Raw genomic sequence first — 16,416 nt, 5'->3', positions numbered from 1 at the left:
TGCCCAATTTGATTTTCCAAGGTCTTGATGGAAGCGGCTTGACTCTTGCACATAAGCTTCAACTCCACTAATTCATATTTTTCATTGGCTTGTTGCAGCTGGAGTTATTGTCTTGGTGCATATTACGGTTGTTGAAAACCAGAATGGTTATACTGCTTATCTGGATATTGCTGATAAGGCCGTTGAACCGCATTCTGAGTGTTGCTCTAGCTGAAATTAGGATGATTGCGGTTGTTGGTATGATAGGTGGCTGGCACTGGTTGCTGTGATCGCTGGAAGTTGCTCACGAACTGAGCTGATTCACTAGAAATTGCATATTGATCAGTCTCATGGGACCAGAACAAAGCCTAGCGATTTGATTAACTCCATAATTAGCCAGAGTGTGGGTTTCGACCACGTCATCTCTCGCGGTAACAGTCCCACCTCCATCGTCAACGCCTTAAGTTGGGCAGCGATAGCAGTTGTTGCGTCCAAATCCAGAATTCCTGTGACTTTTCCTTGAGTCAGCCTCTAGGAAGGATTCTGGTACTCATTAGCAGCCATCAGTTCAATAAGTTCATAAGCTTCATCATAGCTTTTAGCCCACAAGGCTCTTCCTGATGCTGCATCAAGCATGGGTCTAGAACTAGCAACCAATCCATTGTAGAAATAGTTGATAATCATCCAATCAGGCATGCCATGGTGTGGGCTCTTCCTTAGCATCTCCTTATATCGATCCCAAGCCTCACACAGAGATTCTCCAGTTTGCTGAGCAAACTGAGTAAGAGCATTCCTGATTGCAACACTCTTCGCCATAGGGAAGAATTTAGTGAGAAACTTTTGCGCAAAATCCTCCCAAGTGGTGATAGACCCTGCTGGTAGAGAGTGTAACCAGCACTTAGCTTTGTCCCTTAGAGAGATTGGGAAGAGGCATAGCTTGATAGCATCTTCAATCACATCATTAAACTTGAAGGTGTCGCAGATCTCGATGAAATCCCTGATGTGCATGTTGGGGTCTTCAGTAGGAGAACCCCCAAATTGAAATGAGTTATGTATCATCTGGATCATGCTTGACTTGATCTTAAAAGTGCTAGCCCTGATGGCTGGTCTGATGATGCTTGAGTGAATGTCATTAATCTTAGGCTAAGAATAGTCCATCAAAGCCTTTGGATTTTCCACTTGATCAACCATCTCTACTAAAGCTGGTTCTTCAACTTTCTCTTCTTTTTCTTCCTTCTTTTCTTCCTCAAAAACTTCCTTACGAACTACCACAAGTTCTTCCTCAGCTTTATCCAGTGTTCTCTTACGAGTACGCGAACGCATATGCATACACCCTCGCTAGAGTACCTGAAATAATATAAGGAACAAATAAGTAACAATGTTTGAGTCAATGAACTTTAACAACCATTGATGGAAAGCACATAAACTATAAATTAACACTGTAGTCTCCGGCAGCGGTGCCAAAAACTTGTTAGTCGCTTAACAAGCGCTAATATTACACGCAAGTATACGAGTTCGCAAAAAGTATAGAATCTTTTCTAGTTCATTCCCACAGAGACTGTATTGGTTAATAATTAATTCATGTAATTAAACAACAATGTATGGTTATTATTAATGCTAAGACGATAACAAATTGAGGTTTTTTATAACTAAGAATTAAACTAACAATTATAACTAAGAGAATAAGATTGACTGAATTAATATATATGACAAACATGGGATTCTAACTTCATTAAATATTTCATTCAATAGCCTTATTGTTCTCAACCTTAGCATGAAATGGTGATGACACTAATCAGACAACATGAAACTGATAAACGCCAACATTTGTTGCACGAGTACCATACTACAAGACATCCATAAAAGAGATAGAAGCTGAATAGACACCAATTATATTGAGACCCTATATGTCTATAGAATTTGACAACATAATGGTTTAAGCACAAGTTATATATCTTGATTACATAGGGCAAGTAAGATGGTTAAAATTACCTACGAATCATGCATAACAACAACACATGAACATATGCTAGCATGGCAAGTTCTAAATTCTTAAATTCACTGTCGCTTTATTAAAAATTAACACAATATCTTATAAGTTCATGACGCTCATAAGACGAATACGCATAACCAATACTAGGATATCAATCAATCACCATATACTAAGGTATCAAAATAATTTAACTAAAGAAATCCATAAATAAATTCGCTAGAACCCCACGATAATGATTAGCCCATGATCAGCCTCATTATCAACGTGGGTTCTGATGAAAGCATGGTATAACAAACGTAGTCTTTATAACGAATAAATAAAACCAAGTACAAACGAGAGTAAAGGTTCACAAGTAAGAAAAATGGCATCCAAATACAACTTAAAACAAAGATTCATAAGTAAAAATAAGATCTTCTTCGCCTTCATTGAATTGTGCTAAAAAAGGTCTTCTTACGGCTTTCCTTGCACTCTGGTATGTCTCTCGCTTGATTACTTATTAAAAATGACCTTATTTGAATATATATAGCTGCCCCTTGCAATATGGAAGTCTCCTCAATTATAGAATCAAATTAGAATCGGGATTCTTTAATTTCGCATCGGCGCGGCCGCGCGCTATCATAGCACGGGCGCGCTGCCTATCTGGAATCCTGGCATGTCCGCGCGCTATCACAGCGCGGCTGCACCGTCCTTCTGAGAAAAAATCAGATTTCATCTTGTTCCTTGGTGCTTCGAGCCGGCTTTCCATGAGCTTTTATTCCAACACCACCTTGCCACCAAATTAGCACCAAAACAATGCTAATTCATCTGATTCACATATTAATGCCTGAAATGCAAAAACACTAGAAAACACGTTAAAACACTTAACAACTTAAGTACAAATACATCAATTTAAAGCTTATTAGAGCATTATAAAGTGTCATAAATGCCACTCAACAGTTTCCCCTAAACCCGGGGTCTAATGGGGATAAGACTCCGGGATTGACTTAAATAGTCTCTTTAATTTGAAATTTGAATTTGGATAAGGTTTGGTGGATAAGCACAGGCTAGCATTTGATTTGACGGGACTCTGAAAAGCTGATGCTGAAAATTCAGAGTGTTAGAAGACTGTTGGGATTCCAGCCGGGGTCAAAGATACACACACACACATATATATATATGTATATTTGAGCATACCAAATTTGTAACTTCCCCCCTTTTCTCCTGAAAAGTCATACCATGTCATGATTGCAGTAGTAACTGCTGCGGTTACCAATATCGATGTCAATCAGGGGGTGCCACGTGTCCCTGCCATAACTTGTTTCAAAAAATTGTTCACCTTTTTCCTCTTTTCCTTTGCTCCTCTATAAATAATCCTCTCAACCTCTTTTTCTATTAGGTCACACACACTGTAGAAGGGGGTTGAATACAGTGTCTAGTACAATCAAATCGAATTAAGAACACAAGTATGAAACATAGAATAATATTAGTAATAAAATAGTATTACAATGGAACCGTTCTCTCTCAGTGATGAACAAATATCACGAGAGTTGCTAGGGTTACAATGAATAATATTCTCGATTATGATAACACTTATAGTGTAAACCCTATGTTGTGTGTATATAGACACAGAGTAACAAGATAAACTTCTAATTGATATCGAACATAAGTCTGCATCCTAAAATATATCAACTAGTTATCTTTTCTTCCAAGTATTATATTCTTCATAGAATTCTTCTCCATTCATATCTCTTCTTGTGTTTGCCTTAATCTTCTTTCCTTCAATCAGTTGTTTTCCTCATCTGAAAGTCTTCTTAAGTCCTGATATTATCTCCTGATAAATATCTTTTGATATCTTAAGTTCTGATATCTTAAGTTCTGACTTCAGTATAAGTACTGATTTCCAGTTAAGTCCTGATTTGTCTTGTTAGTTAAGATCTGAAAACTAAACACAAATTATTATTAGACATGACACCACAAATATATCTAACAATCTCCCCCAACTTGTAAATTAGCATAATATACAAGTTCAGTAGATATTTGATGATGTCAAAAACATTAATTACAAATGCATATGAGAATTTGACTAAGTAATCACAACTCACAGTCTTTATAGCTTTTACCATCCCTAAAGTCTGATATCAGCTTTAACCTGTATAACCTTCAAAATTTAACAGTTGCAGTTCTTGACTTGGCTTCAGTGTGTAATCTCTCTAATATCAGGAGTTGGTCTGAGATAGTTCTTCAACTGACTTCTCTCAGCATATTCAATTTCATTCTTCATCCTCCTTTTTGCATCTTTAAGTTCAACTGTATCTTCACCTGTTTGAAAGATAGCAACCCTGAGATCATTTATTTTTTCCTTCCTTATATCCTGATCCAGTCTGATGACATAGGCTTTATGAAACTCTAGATTGAATTCAAGACCTTTAATATCAAGAAATGTAGTGATGATTTTGGCAGTATTAGGCTTCATCTCAACTATATCACCATTGTGAGCTCTGTACTTGATCTATACTGTGATAATAATGGAGCCATTGCACAGGCTAAAGAACCTAGATCACACTCCCAGGCTAAACATATACTCAGGAGATTTCACCTTATTCGAGAGATTAATGAAAGGGGTGATATACACATATGTAAAGTGCACACAAATGATAACATTGCAGACCCACTGACCAAAGGCTTGTCGCAGCAGAAGCACAATGGTCACACTAGTTCCATGGGTATTAGATATATGGGTGATTGGCTCTAGTGCAAGTGGGAGATTGTTAGTGTAGGTGCCCTAGAGGCAATACATTATTCTTTTATAATCTTTATATCAGTTGATCATTCAATAAATGTATTTATTATGACCTTAATTACTGTGATATTTTATTAGCATAATAAATGTCCTTAGAATCATGATACAAATTGTATAGTTTAAGTACATGACTTGAACTTGAGATTATATAATATATCATATTCTTAAAGGTCCCTAGTCGAGTATTATTATATAGGACAATAATAATACATAGATAGACTAGTATGTTATTTGACAAGATAACCACATCTCATCGGTTATAAGTATGGGGATACTAAAGTCAATACATAGGTACATGTGAGAGTACATGGTACTGGACAGACCCACAGTGAGATTCTTCATGTTTAATAAAGTCATAAGAAAGACTCACAGTGATAATGGTGTAACGATCCTTTGACTTGAAATCATTATATTTCTATACGAGGATTAATATACTTTGACTACATTAAAAGTTACTTTTGATCGGGTGATGATAAAAGTGGACATCGGGTATATCATGAGTCGTATGAGAAATATGAATGATAGATAAAGGATTTAACCCTCCTATAATTAGGAGAGATATTATTGGCCTCTTGATTGAGTGAGATTATAAAAGCATGGCCATGCTCAAATAATGATTTGTCTCGATAATCTACTCATGGATCAAGTAAACCCGGATTAAATGTTGAAGAGGATGACTAAAAATATGCCTCGAGTTTAATCTATAATATGTATGGTTAAAGGGATTATATTACACGAAAAACATTAATCATGAAAGGTTTTATCTAATCACGATTTAATTATTATTTAATTGGTAACAATGATGTATTACTAGATACCGCTCATTATTTATAATTTTATTAGAGAATAAAATTATTGCCAATTAAATAATAGCCTATAGGGTCGCACAAATATAGCACTTTATGGAATAGTTAATTTAAATTATGGATTTAAATTAATTGATGATTATTTGAATTTTATTATAATTAAGTAAGACTTAATTGAGATAATATAAATTCGAATTAAAAGGAATGTTTTTGCCCATAATAATTAAGTATGACTTAGTTATTAATTAAATAATAGAAATTTGTTTTTATTATTTAATCCAATACCTACTAGGGTTGGGCTTTGCTGTTATGGGCCTTTTTAATCAACCATTATAAATACATAATGATAGGTTAAAGAGGCTTGTACGTTTTTGAGAAAAACCTAGCAGCAACGAGAGGCAGAGGCAATTCAGATCGTCAAGAAGGAGGCTAGTACATCCATTCCGTAGTCAAGTTCGTGAGACGTTCTTGAAGGTGCTCATGTGGATACCATAGAGGTATTTCTCCGAGAGGTAGACATAAAGCGTGATAGCTAGGATCTCCGTTGAGTTCGTAAAAGTTAAGCTCTTGAAAGGTATGATTCGTTATCTCCATAATTTGCCCATAATTATACATGGATCCTGTTTTTGGGTTTCGAAATTTTTTTTTGTTTTATTTACGTTTATCCGCTGCGTTTTATGCCTTCGGAACCCAACAAATACAACGTTATGTCTAGAGTGGCTAAACAAGATCCATTAACGGTACATGAAGCAAGCAGGGTAAAAAGTAGATCTGAGAAATTGGGAGTGAAGTTCTTACTGGAGTGTAGTATTCTGAGTTCCTGGGTGGAGTAAGAGCAGCAGATATGAACATCACTGGTCGGAGGTTCGACCCCTCCTTCTAACGCCAATGACAATCCCAGATCACCCCGGGGTCCCTTCCTTGTTGAGCCCGGACTCAAACTCTGTTTGGTCAGAAGTAATGGCGGCGTGCGGTGTAGTTGTAGGGTAGGAACCTACAAAATAGAACCGGAGGGGGGTGGCGTCCCCGCGGCACCTCCGGCGTGAGAATGAGAGAGGGTTTTGAAGAAGAAAGGGGTAAAACGGGAATTATGCAAGTATACCGTGGTGTGTGTGTGTATATATTTGTATATAAAAGATGAAATAACCCTTAACATTCCTTTTGTTCGGACTTTTATAGGCTTTCCATTAGGGTTTAGGGGTTTCTACCTTTTGATCTGGACCGTAGGTGTGTCTTTTGGACTGTAGGACGTGTAGACGCCTATGATAAGCCGGTATACTTCTGAAACCGGACCGTAGGAACATTCTGGATCCGGGCTACCTGGATGGTGGTGATATTGCCACATGTCCTGGGGTCCTTTAGTGTTACTGTTAAATGGGTCCCGAATGTTCATGGTTTCAGAAGGCCCAATAAGAAATTAAAGCTTGTCATGAAACTCTTCAAATGTCATGGTTGTCTCTCTCATGCAAATCGCAGCATTAATTTCTTTATAGTCACTGCTAATTAAGCCGTTTAAAGTGTGTGCGGAAACTTCAACATCACTTATGGGATGACCAGTTGAAGCTAAATCATTGATAAGGGTTTGATTATTTGCATATAATCAGTAATAGTATTGAGTTAAATATTCTTTATTATTAGATATACACAATCAGCATGTACAATCAGATAGTTAGTTAGGAATTACAGTTATACATACAAGTTAGTTAGGATCATATATACTGATATAAATACAGCTCAAGGAGCACATTCATTCTTTCAATATATTTTTCTATTTTCTCTGTAAGTTGAAGAAGATGAAGATGAAGAATAAGCTTGATCTTGTCATGGTATCAGAGCATGGTTGAATAGTGTTCGTTCATCGTTGTTTTCTTCTTCAATACACGATAGATTAGTTAGAATCTCGATTTTTTTTCATTAATTCATCATCATTTTTTTGATTCATTTGTTGTTTCTTGATTTCTCGATCTTTATCGATCGTTTTCTTCGATCTCTCTTCGATTAGATTCATCTGAGTCTTCTTGTTGTTCTATCGATTTCTCAAAATCTCTTCTTTCTGATCTTAATGGCGGCGTCTGGTGCTCAATCATCTCAGATGCATGTTGAATCTCATAAAACATCTACACAAAATCAGGATGTGAACTACAATGATCCATTTTATCTTTCTTCTGGAGATAATCCGAGACAACAGTTGGGAACTATGCTACTCAATGGTGAGAATTATATTAACCGGAGTCGTTGTGTGAAAATGACGTTGGGAGCTAAGAACAAGCTCGGTTTTATTGATGGATCTCTACCAAAACCGACTAATGAATCTCCAGATTTTAATAAGTGGATTCACAATGATTATATGGTCATGTCTTGGCTTACTTCATCTATGGATCAGGTAATATCTGATAGCTTTATTTTTGCTACTTCGTCAAGTGAGTTGTGGAATGACATTGCTGAAAGGTTTGGGAAATCTAATGCTCCACTGCTATATTAGTTGCATACTAGTCTGTCTAAGATACAACAAGATAACATGTCTATTGCTGAATATTATGATAAATTGAAGAATGTTTGAGATAAATTGAATGTTTTAGAAGGCCGTCTTGATTGTAATTGTGGAGCTATGAGTAAGTGTACTTGCAATTTGTTGAAGAAGGCTGCATAGGCTAATGAGACTAAGAAGTTGATTCAACTTATCTGTGGATTGAATAAGCAGTATGATTCTGTTTCTAAGCATGGAACCATTGCCTTCAGTCCTTAAAGCTTATTATATTCTTCAGCAGATTGAGAAACAAAATCATTTGACTCTTAATGTGTCTAAGACTCTTGAGATTAGTACATTTTATAGCCAGAAATCTTCTAAAGTGATGAACAATGTCAAGAAGGATTTCAAGAAAATGAAGTTGGACATGATTTGTGACTATTGCAAGAGGAAAGGTCATGGTGCTGATCAATGTTTCAAGCTGGTAGGCTATCCAGATTGGTACACAACTCTCAAAGGAAAAACTCAACAGGCTTCACAGTTTTCTCAAAGGATGGTTGCAAATGTCTATGACAATTCTGGTGTGCTTGGAATGGCACTTGCTGATGTTTCAAAATCTTCTACAGTGGACTCTAAAATGGTTTCAGCTGTCTATCCGGAAGTCTTGAAAATGATGCAACAACATCCAAGTTCTCCTATCTCTGATGATTTTCAGCAAGCATCAGTAAACTTTGCAGGTATTGTCTCTGCATTTCAAGTAGACTTTGTAGAGTCTGATATTTCTAATGCATCATGGATCATTGATATAGGAGCTAGTGACCATATGGCTTTTAATTCTGTGTGGTTTACTGAAATACATGATATCCCTAATCCTATTACAATTTGTTTACCTGATGGTACCATTAAACTAGTTAATCAGATTGGCAATGTCAAATTGACATCCAATATTCTTTTGAAAAATGTTTTTTATGTTCCATATTTTCAACATAATTTGTTATCTGTTGGCAAGCTTCTTGACCAAAATAATTTGGTTGCCAAATTTGATCAAGGTCATTGTTTCTTTCAGGACCTTTCAACTGATACAATCCAAGCTGTTGGGAAAAGAAATGTTGGATTGTATAGATTTCCGTCATCTGATTTTTCTTGTTCCTCTAATCTTGTTACTTCCAATGTAAAACTTTTCAATGCTAGGCTTGGACATCTTTCTGTTGGCAAATTAAAACACATGAAAACTTTTTTTCCTGATTTGGATAAATTTTCTTGTGATGCTTGTGTTTTAGCTAAACATCATAAATTTCCCTTTACTGAGTCACATTTTAGGTCTCCTGTTTCATTTGATTTACTGCATATAGATTTATGGGGGCCTTATAGAACAACTACTTATTCTGGTGCAAGATATTTTTTAACAATAATGGATGATCATACTAGAGTTACTTGGACACATTTGATCCAGTCTAAGGATCAAGTGCCTTCTATTATTTCTGGTTTCATTGAATATATTTCTAATCATTTTTCTAAGATGATTAAAAACATAAGAAGTGAAAATGGCACAGAAATTTTGCAAACTGTTTGCACTGCTTTGTTCAATTCTAAAGGAATAATACATCAAAGAAGTTTACCTGGTGTGCCTCAACAGAATGGAAGAATTGAAAGAAAACATAGGCATTTGTTAGATACTGCTAGGGCATTGAGAATACATGCTAATCTTCCCATAAATTTTTGGGGAGATTGTTTACTGTCTGCAACATACTTGATAAATCTCATGCCAAGTTTAGTATTAAACTGGCAAATTCCTTATCAGCTGCTTATGGAAAAACCTCCTTCTTATGATCATCTTAGAGTAATAGGTCGTTTGTGTTTTGCTGCTGCAAAAACTTCAGATAAGTTTGCTGCTAGAGGTAAAAAATGTGTTCTTCTTGGTTATCCTTTTTCTCAAAAGGGCTACAAATTGTTTGATTTAGAAATAAAGAAAATTTTCTTAAGTAGAGATGTGCTGTTTAAGGAAGATATTTTTCCTTTTAAACAATCAGCTTCTTCAGTTTCTAGTAACTCTTCTCAGCATTCTGCTGTTTCTTTACCAAGGGTCAATCCTGTTGATATTGATCATTTGGTTACTTTTATTCCACCTTTTGTTTCAACATCCATTCCTCATTTTGACATTCCTACACACACTGATTCCTCTTCTACTTCTCAAAATGATGAAGTCCCTGATACTACTATTCCTGATGCTACTATTGTTCCTTTGAGGAGATCTAATAGGATCATTCAAACACCAAAGAAGTTTGATTCTTATATTCTTTCTCATGCTAATGCTTTTGTCACACCTGATTATTTAGTCAGTCTCAATAATGTACTTTCTTCTCCTGTGGAACCCTCTTCTTATAATCAAGCTAAGAATGATCCAAACTGGATTGCTGCCATGGATGCAGAAATAAAGGTTCTTGAAGCCAATGATACTTGGGAGCTTGTTCCCTTATCACCTAATAAACATGTTATAGGTTGTAAATGGGTCTTCAAAACCAAATTTAATCCAGATGGCACTATAGAGAGGTGTAAAGCTAGATTAGTGGCCAGGGGTGATAAACAAATTAATGGAAAGGATTTTAAACATACTTTTAGCCCTGTTGCTAAGTTTATTACTGTCAGAACCTTAGTTGCTTTGGTTGTTGCATATGGTTGGCACTTACAACAGTTAGATATCAACAATGCATTTTTGCATGGATACTTAGATGAGGACATTTACATGGTTCTTCCACCTGGTTATGCTAAAGTTACTACAGGTTTGGTTTGCAAGCTGAAAAGGTCTTTATATGGTTTAAGACAGGCTTCCGGGCAATAGAACAAAGAATTATCTGAATTTCTGATCAAAGATGGCTATACACAGTCAGCTCAGGATTATTCTCTTTTTATCAAAAATTATGGTTCTGGTGTTTCTTTCACTGTAATTGTGGTCTATGTGGATTATCTTTTGGTTACAGGAAATGATATAAGTGAGATTACTGATGTCAAGTCTAAACTTCATCAAGCTTTAACTATTAAGGACCTTGGTGATCTCAAATATTTTCTTGATATTGAAGTTCTTAGAACAGACAAGGGCATTCAGCTAAATCAGAGGAAATACATTTTGGATTTATTGGCTGATACAAACTTGTCTGATTGTAATCCTGCAGTTTTTCCATTATCCAAAGGATTGCTAGTTAAGTACCACTGATTGTCCTAAGCTATCTGATCCAGAGGTCTACAGGAGATTGGTGGGAAAACTTTTGTATCTTAATCTCACCAGACCTGATATATCTTATGCAGTGCAATAGCTTTCACAGTTTCTGCATGCTCCAGCTCAGTCACATCTTGATGTTGTTTTTCATGTTTTAAAGTATCTCAAGGGTACTTTGAATATTGGTTTGTTTTATCAGGCAAATATTCCTTTATAGTTAACTGCATATTCTGATGCGGATTGGGGTACTTGCCCTTTTTCTGCTAGATCTCTTTCTGGTTATGCAGTTTTCTTAGGTTCTTCTTTGATTTCTTGGAAAACCAAGAAGCAGAAAACAACATCCAAAAGCAATGTTGAGTCTGAATACCGCAACATGAGTTATACTACTTCAGAACTTATCTGACTTGAGGGTCTTTTAAGAGATCTCAAAGTTCAGGTTCCTCTTCCAATCAACTTGTATTGTGACAATACTTCTGCTAAGTATATTGCTGAGAAACAAATTTTCCAGGAGCGCATGAAGCATCTCAAAATCGATTGTCATTTTATTCGTGACTATGTTACCTCAAATTTTTTGAAGATTGATCATATCAACACTCGTTTGCAAATTGCTGATGTTCTAACCAAACCATTAGATGCTGCTCAACACAAGTTTCTTTGTCTCAAGCTTGGACTTCAGTTTGATCCAACTTAAGTCAAGCTTGAAGGGGGTATAGAGTTAAATATTCTTTATTATTAGATATACACAGTCAGCATGTACAGTCAGATAACTAGTTAGGAATTACAACTATACATACAAGTTAGTTAGGATCATATATATACTGATGTAAATACAGCTCAAGGAGCACATTCATTCTTTCAATATATTTTTTCTCTATAAGTTGAAGAAGATGAAGATCAAGAATAAGCTTGATCTTGTCAAATAGATAAACCTTCTTGTGATGTTTTTATCAATGTGGAAAGAAGTGTGAGCTATCACGTCTTGGAGCGATTAGAAAAGGTGGTTTCGAGTTCTTTCCATGCTTCAAAAGATGTCTGACAGGTGGAGAGGATCAGAGCGGTGGTGCGGGCGAGAGAAGGTTGAATGGCCTGTAATATGAGTCTATCTTGGCGCAACCAGAATTTTTGTTCAAGGTTAGTTGTAGGATCATTTTCCGTCGCAGGTGGACATGGGAATGATTCATCAACATACCCCAGCAGATCATACCCAAAGAGAAGATTAATGAACTGTGATCTCCAAGATGCATAATTTCCACCCCTCGATAATTTGAATGGTATTTGAGTGGTGGTGTTCATTGAGATAAGGTTGTTGTTAGATGAAGAAGAATTATTTGTAAAAGAGATGACGGTGGCAGGAGGAGTAGCAGGATGAAGAAGATTGAGACTGAGTTATCTCAAGCTTGACTAAATTAGTTCCTATATTTATGGAGCCTCTATCTCAACTATCAATACATGTACAACTAAATATAACAATATCTATCATGAGCAGGTAGCTTCCTGTAGAATAGGTCTAACAATTATAGGAGTTTTTTTATGGTGTTGGTCAGGGATTCAGTGGTGTGTGGTTATGTGGAGCATGTAACGACCGAGAAATTATGCTTGTATTATATCATAATAATGATAGATTATGTGTATTATTATGTGATTAAATATTTTGAGTCATTAAACCCTAACTGTTATGTGTTACGTGTTGTCTGTTTTGATCCAAACGTGTTTTGGATATTTATTGAGTGTTTTATCATAGGTTATATATTTTATATCAAAACCCGTACAGCTCAACACCATGTTTTAAAAACTCGTATTTCAAACAAAATCATTGGCCCTATTTTGTCAAAAATGCTCTATACCATATCGCTATTCTGAACCCCTAGACGTTTTACAAATTTACCTTTTTCGCGAAAACCGGACCCCTTCGGGTACCAAAACCCCCCCACAAAAATCACATTTTTATTTTTATATGATCATGAAATTATCATACATTATTTTTCTTTGCATTTTTGTAATATTCACAATTTTTGGGAATTTTTAGCATTAATTTTGTATTTATTGGATATTTAAAAACTCATTATTAATACCCAAAAATTATAAAAATTGGGGCCAAATATTTTTATTAGGAATGTAATTAGCCCCTTAATTTTATTTAGGGGTATTATTTTCATAAATATAAATATCAGATTGGTTATTAATTAATCAGTTAATTATTATAAAAAATCAGAAAAAAAATAAAGAGAAAAAGGAATTAGGGTTTGTGGTGAAAAACAGGGCATAAAATCAAACCGAAGTTTGATCGTGATTCCGGCATCCAAATCGAACGTGTGAGTATCCGTTTTGAAGCTTGTGATCTGTAGTTTCTGTTTATGTAATCATTTATGTTGATTGTTGAGTTGATTTTTAATTCGTATTTTCGGTTTTAATTCTTGAATTCGGGTTTTACGATTGGCTGCTTGTTTGATGTTATTGTTGTTGGAGATAAGTAGATCATCGATTTTCCCGTCGAACGATACCGGTTTCGTAGTTTTTGGCTTCAGTTTCGTGTTCGTCAGAAAAGCGGCGACGCCGCCGCTGCGATTGAAGATTCGGGCGACGGGACGGCTGTGTTCTTGACGAGGGAAGGAGGAGGACGTTCTTGTGGTGCTGTCGGTGAAAAACGAAGCAAGAGCAGCCCAGAATCGTGTGGTTTGCTGTGTATTCAAATCGCCGGAAAACGGGGCCGCCGGCGTCGAGTTCCGTCCGGCCGACCCTGTTCTTGAGCGACCCGGGTTCGACCAGGTTTGCAACCCGGTTTCGACCCGGGATCCAAAAACCCTAACCCTGAAACCCTGTTTTGTGTTTCTGGTTTTTTTATATTTATTTTATTTTTCTAAAAATCAAAAATTAGTTTTAGTAATTCTAAAAATTAAATTAAAAATTAGTTTTAAATTTTGAAAAATAGTATTATTAATTTCTAAATTATTTTATTAAATTAGAAATTCGAATTTAATTAATTATTTAATTATTTTCTAATTATTTATTAGTTATCTAATTAATTAATAATTAGGTAATTAATTAATAAGTAGGTAACTAATTAATAAATAAGGATTAAAAATAAATAAATAATATAATTAATAATCCGATAATTAGTTAATATTGCGAGTAGTGATTCGATAATGCGAATTATTATTCGAGCGATAATTTATTCGAGGGATGTCGTAATAATTATTTGTATCATATAATTAAATACCGATAATTAATTGATTAACGAATCGTATAAATTACAATAATAATATAATGGTTCGATAATTATGTGAGGATTGCGAGTAGCTCGTGTTTATACGAGTAGTTAACCGTTGAGTTAGATTATAATTTGAGCAGTTAGTATTTATTCGATAAATAGTGTATCAGTTAATTGTATCGATTGATTATTTGTAAATAATCGATCCGATCGAGTAAGTATTATTAATTTATAAATAACTGTAATAAATAGTAATTAATCCTAATAATTAGGGATTAATTATTTTAAAATACAATAATTATTAGTTAATTATTTAAAAATGTAATTAAGGATTATTTAATTATAATTAATTATTTATAATTAATTATTAATTAACTAAATCTTGTTTAATTCATAATAATTAAACCGTTAGTCCGATTTGAGCGAAATGAAGACCCCTAGACTCAGAGAAATGAAACGAATCCAATGAAAATAGTTGTAAGTTATAATTTCTTCTGGAAGAGAGTGGTTTTGTGATAATTAATTGTTCACGGGCCCTATTAGGGGTAGAGTCGAGTCGAATAAATCCCGAAAAATTGTAATAAAATCATATAGGGTTAGTTATTATAAATATGAATCTGGTATCGATTCTAATAATAATTATAAGTCTAAAAATTAATTATGTGCTTTATGTGCTATGTGCTTTACGTGGCTATGTGAACCTTACGTGTTATATAATTATACGTGTATATATGCGAGTCAGATAGAAACGCATGGGTAGACTGATAAGGTTACGTGGTATCAATTCGAGATACACGTATATAGTAAGTTATCTAAATGACTATCTTTCTATGATTGGTTCAGTGTTAGCAAGGCAGAGCAAGCTAGGGACAGAAGGCGGTGAGTTGAACCAGGTTAAGTACACGCAAGGCAAGTTTTTCCCCTATTCTAAATTCAGAATAGTGAATTATATTTCCTTTTATCATATCAGTTACCTTTGATAATTATTGTTCATATACACTATTACCCAATTAATAATTCTTGTTTCTATTTCATTTCGATTCTTGATTTCTCCCAATTTATTGAATCATCTATTCATATTCCAATATTTTTACCCTTGTTACATATACTCTGGTATTTCCTGGTGTTGGGATATATCAAAAGCATTCTGATTGTTCCGGATGCTATACCTTGGACTGGATGGTTACTATACGGGCTGAGTTTTACCCAGACCATTATTAATAGGCCATAGTTGCCTGAATACTCTTTATGTTGGTTGGGTCTATGCAGTTGGGTATAGATCTGCACTGTATCCTGACTGATCAGCAGGTTATAGTGCATATGTTGGTTCTTGTTTCCAGTCTTGTTCATTTGGCACTCGCCAGTGTTGGCAAATTATTATCCTATACAAATTCAGATGGTTGTTCAAACCGGCAGCTTATTGGTTCACTTATTTCTCTCTCTTTATACTATATATATTGTTGCAGGCTTGTTGAGCAATTTTGGCTCATCCATTTTTATTGTTATTCCTATTATTTTACAGTTAAGGTAGAGAATGAAACCCATCAGGACCCGCGTAGTCAAGAAGCGAGTCAAGCAGCGGGACCCTTTTATACCAAGAGTGTTCCTTCCTATTCCCGAAGAGAGCTTTGAATTACCAGATCAGGTGTAACAGGATAAGTAGTAATATTGGGTTGAATAAAAGTTTTGTGTAGTTTGAATAAAAGTTGTGTGGTGAGAATGTAGATAGAATAAAGTTTTGTAACAAAGAGAGTTCTTGAGACAGATTATTTTATTTGGGTTTGTAATAAAGTGTAGTATGTGGTTCTTGTTTTCAACTCAAACCTTAAAAGATCCTGAGTAGTAATAGTTCGGGGTAATTATTATTTTTATATTCCGTTTGTACAGGTTTAGTTTGTAGTGGTTATTAATAATGCCCCAAATCTATACCCCGGATTTGGAGGGTGTTATAGTTGGCATCAGAGCTTAGG

General features: G+C 35.1%; 1 non-coding gene across 1 annotated transcript; it reads left to right on the top strand.

The window, feature by feature from the left end:
- The first annotated feature begins 673 nt into the window (after positions 1–673).
- On the top strand, positions 674–780 carry LOC141688452 (small nucleolar RNA R71). Its single transcript, XR_012561894.1, has one exon. It is a non-coding gene; the product is annotated as a small nucleolar RNA R71 (small nucleolar RNA).
- The last annotated feature ends 15,636 nt before the right edge of the window (positions 781–16,416 follow it).

The sequence above is a fragment of the Apium graveolens genome, chromosome 9 (genome assembly GCF_009905375.1).
Source record: "Apium graveolens cultivar Ventura chromosome 9, ASM990537v1, whole genome shotgun sequence".
NCBI lineage: Eukaryota > Viridiplantae > Streptophyta > Magnoliopsida > Apiales > Apiaceae > Apium > Apium graveolens.
Note: the sequence above shows the minus strand (reverse complement) of the source record. Positions and strands in the feature narration are given on the sequence as shown.